The 4,645-nt window shown below is 45.4% G+C and overlaps 1 protein-coding gene across 1 annotated transcript in view; it reads left to right on the forward strand.

The window, feature by feature from the left end:
- THBS4 (thrombospondin 4) overlaps positions 1 to 4,645 on the forward strand; it is a 44,776-nt gene that overhangs the window by 426 nt on the left and 39,705 nt on the right.

The following is a 4,645-nucleotide window of genomic DNA, read 5'->3' on the forward strand; positions in this document are numbered from 1 at the left end:
GGGAGGCGGCGAGGTGCCCCCGCGGGAGGGTGACCTGCCCTCCACCTCATCACCGCCTGCTGCCGAGGCTGCCCGGGGGCGAGGCCGCTGGAGGGGTCGCTGGGGGAAGGGACGTCGGCGACCCGAAGCCGTTGCCCTGTTGAGGAAACGCCGCCCGCCCTGAGGCACCGTCGTTTTACTCGTGAAAGGCGGCGGCTCACGCTACTGCATTGCTGAACCCCAGCTCTGGCTCTGTTATTGCACAAGAAGTTATGACTTTCCACAGGAGCAAAAAATTTGGCTTTCAATCAAACGTGAAGAGCAGTTGGCTTTAAAAATAAATAACTCTGATCATATGGTACCAGTTTTGACCAGATTATAATGATAACCCATTCACTGTGTTTTTCTACTGTGGACCTTTAAAGGCATTAAGTTAGCTGTTTCATTTCAGTGTTCGTGCAGACATGCCACAGCGCATCTAAATACTAAGTCAAGTAAAGTTTCCATCCTTCCCACACAAGGAAAAAATATCACCCACTGGCTGAAAACAAACCCTGCGCTGACCACCCTTATTCAGGATTTCTATGCATAAAGAGATGAGGAGAGCAAGGGCAAAGCTTCATGTGTCCTCCCTCTCCTCCCCCCCCCCCAATCCGTGGTTTCAGATCTGCATGAAATTTGTGGCAGAAAGTGTCATGATAAAAATCTGTAACACAGATCTGAGATCATTCTGCTCCAGTTTACAAGGAACATGGGTGAAGAAACAACATATCAATTTTTTTCCTCAGAAAAACATACCATGGGCAATGTTAACAGTAGTGAAAAGTATTTTTGGATTTGGTTTTTTTTTAATGGCTACATTACATTTCTCCCCGTAAAGAGATACTTAAGGTACATATTCTTAAGGACACCTTTCTTGTCTTTTCCTCCCTACAGGGACCAGCTAAGTCCTAGCCTGTCTGTCCAGGTACTTTGCTTTGGCCTGTTCACCGTGTGATCACCTTGCTGAGATGTGCAAGCTCTGGAGGGAAGGGTGGCTCCTAACAGCTGTGACCCCAAGTATCTGTTTCTGTAAGGAGGATGAGCCAGCTTATGGCTCTTCTTAAGGGAGGCTGCAAGAAGGCTTAGGAGGTAAATACGGGAGCAAACTTTCTTTGCATTGCCTTAGGGCCCAATTAATCTTTGTGCTGTTGTGGAGTCCAGAACAAAGATGGAATAAAAGGCAATCTGCATCTTTCCTCCCCCATCCAAAAGCTCTTCAGGAACTTCTTCCTCTTGGTTGCCTGAGTGGAATTCCTATTAGTGTAAATGAAAAGTACATAGGTGCATTAAGAATGACTTGAAAAAGTGGGGCTTCAACTTGTGTTATTGAAAAAACAAAACTTCTTCTGAAACCCGTGTTTGAAACCTTATGTTCTACAAAATTTTTATGAAAATGTGGCAGGATCAAACCCAGAAATGTCAACATAAATATGGAAGGATGTGGTTTAGAGCTGATATTTCACTTGCATTGAGACTTATGTCTTAATTGCCCATGAATCCTGATTTTTAATCATCCATGTAATTCTATAAAAACAGTGAGTCTCCTGATGCATATTAGGAGCAAAATATGAAAGCTGAATTAAACAGCAGGGATTCCTTTCTACTTGCCCTACCCCATTACTTGGAATTCAAACAAGTCACGGACACTTCCGTAAAGCAAAATCTATAATGTTGGCAGCTTCTCTGTATTCTGTATGCTTAGAATTTTATTATGTAAAGCAAATAGTTTATTTACAAATATTTTAATGGTTGAGGTTTACTTGCTGTTCCTATATAAAAAATTACAGTGATATAATTCTGTAAGAAACTTCCTTACAAAATGTTACTGGCTTTACGAAAGTTTCTTGAAAACACAATATCCAATAATCACTTCCTGATTCTTATCCAAGATACTAACCTCCAGTAAGTTAAGCTGGAGTTTGTACTTCAGAGAATACACAAGAGTAAAAAGGCAATAGCTAATATTCCATTGTTTTTATTGAAAATGATGATTAGAAGGTCAAATAGTCCCTTCCAGACAGCAGATAAACATTTTGTGAAAATCCCTTGAAGAACATTGTGCTTGAGCACAAAATCCCCTTCAGTCTGTAAAGTACTCCAATAATAAAACTGAGCATAGAAATTAAAACTGGAAAAATTGCAGCAACCTTTATGTGTACTGGCTAAGTTCATCTAAACATGGACTTAAGCTTCTGTTTATATACATTGTGAACTGGTTTCTTTCTGTTGTATTGTATTGTGCAGCATGCTCTGTTTGCCAAATATTGCTTCCACGCGCATTCTTGAACAAGCACGAGAATAAGCAGATGTAGAGCAAGAACAGAATATGGGCCTCACAAATGTAACACTAACGGGTATATAAGGCTACAAACAAGATCATCCTCCCATAGGGTTGGTTAGCATCAGTGCAAGAGACTCCTCTGTAGTTAAATCAGAAGTGAAAATTGTTAAGTTAAAATTATTTAATAAATATTTTAACAGAGAAGGGAATTTTTCAAGAAAACATTTTGTATGTTTTTATAAACTCAAATAAATTACATAATAAATGGTTACAAATAATTGATGGCGTTCCCTTAGGTGAAAGCAAAACTTTACTATCATTTTATCTTTTTTTTTTTTTTTGTCTGCTGTAGTCACTGAATATTTTAATACGGAACTGTGATGATTTTGCAAACCTTCATGATGTTTTTGCGTCAGGCATTTAAGCCTATGTTTTCAAAGAGTGCTCTTTGGTGGTGAAGGGCTTCTCCTTAATAGATAGTAGAGCAACATCAGTGCCGCTCTAGGTCCATGTAGTAGCCTCTGCAGCATCTGTGCTGTCTCCACCCTTTCGGGTGGGGACAAGTTCTGGACTGAGACTTATTTCTAGGGAGCTTGTGGCACCTAAGTCCTTCCTTCTTCCTTTTTTTGTTCCATGTCCTTGCCTGCTGCTCTACCCCCTTTCAGCCTCCCTCTTTCTCCCTGCTCCACAGCACTCTGCACCTGCTGCTCTGTTTTTCTCACTCCACTGTGCAGCTCTCTGCCAGCCCGCTGACACCACCATGTCATCCTGTCACTTCCACTGCAGGGGCAAGGATGGTGGGAGTGAAGCTGAGGCGTTTCTTGTTGTATGGAGACATATATGGAAGAGCAGCGGGGCGAGGAGGAGGAATAACACTTTGCTGGAACACGCTGGGTATGGGGGATCACCCTCCAGCCTGGTGACGGGCAGAGGAAGAAACGAGTGACTAGAGGAGTGGGTCAACTGCTACACAAATAAGCTAAGAATTAGGGTGTGTTACAGGGTATATACCATGTGGGGAGGGCAACCAAAGGGCATGTGAATATAGGCCAGCTGAAGGTATTTGAAAATCCCACTGCACCTGCGTTGGAGAGGAGCCCACTCCCGTGCTCTGTGCGGTGGTGGAGCTGCTCAGGCAGACCCTTCGCGGCGCGCTCCACCGCCCCAGCCCTGCAGCGTGCTGCGTCTTGCCTCGCACACAATGAGCCCCCCAAGGGCTGTTTTCCGCGGTGCTCGTTAGCCGTATATGCCAAGCCTGATGTAACCGAACATTAATCAACACTACTTTGCTCACTTAACATAAAATTTCCCTCCTATTGTTGCCCTTCTTTTTATGATGTAAATAATATCAGACAGCTCCAGCTAGCTATTCCAACTGCGTGCTGGGCAGCAAGCTGCGAGGGGGCCAGCCATGGCTTCCTGCGTTTCTTCTGATGTGACAGCGGTTCGTCTGCAGGGCTGAGCCACACAGAGAGGCACAGAACAAAGAGGGCTGTGCAGCAGGTTGGGAAGCCCACCACATGCTGTCAGCCCCTGAGTGAGAGAAGTGCCTTGCAGCTCTTCTACTGCCACAGGGTCCCGTGGGAGACCCCATCCTTTGCGAGCAGAAAGCATGGGGTGGGGGTGGCCTGCCTGATGGGTGGTTTCAAATGGGCATGGCGGAAACTGGTTGCACAGCTGCCCAGCCCCACAGGGGCTTACTCTCTTGCCCCCTTTCTCCTATGCTTTCTTAACGTCAGCAACGCTGAGGCTAGAATTTTCTGGAGTAGAGGAGAAACAACAGGATAATGACAGCCTGGGGGCACACACAATGCTGAAAATTGTTGTAGCTGAAAGCAGAATTCTTTTTTAAAACTGACTTTGGTTAAGTCATCACGTTTGGGGGTTTGTTAAGGCAAGCAACCTTTTCCAGTAGCCTCAATCCGGTCAGTTTGAGCTCTCCCAATGTTCCTGAGCTCTCTGTGAAATGGAGGAGCAGATAGTTATGTTCCTCACTTTGCCAGTCAGTCTTCTAGAAGCCCAATTTGCGCCAGTCTGCAATCTGCACGACCCTTTTTGGTGACTCTCTTCAGTTAAGAAAAGTGGATGGGTTAGATTCCTACCAAGACCAAGTCCACACACCAGAGCATGCCCATCTGCTTGGAATTCAATGCCATTAAACGCATTTCAGTTTCCAGGGCTCCTCAAAGAGCAGGCTCCAGCCGCGATCCCGACAGGTGTAGATACTGCCGGACCTCGGCAGGATCTCTGGCTCTGGCCGGTGTCAGACCCCCCCACCGACACCGGTCGTTCCGTCGGGCCCCGACCGTTCGCTCCCTTCTGGTCCACCCCACTGCTCGGCCT

The sequence above is a fragment of the Pygoscelis adeliae genome, unplaced genomic scaffold, assembly GCF_000699105.1.
Source record: "Pygoscelis adeliae isolate BGI_AS28 unplaced genomic scaffold, ASM69910v1 Scaffold26, whole genome shotgun sequence".
NCBI classification, from domain to species: Eukaryota; Metazoa; Chordata; class Aves; order Sphenisciformes; family Spheniscidae; genus Pygoscelis; species Pygoscelis adeliae.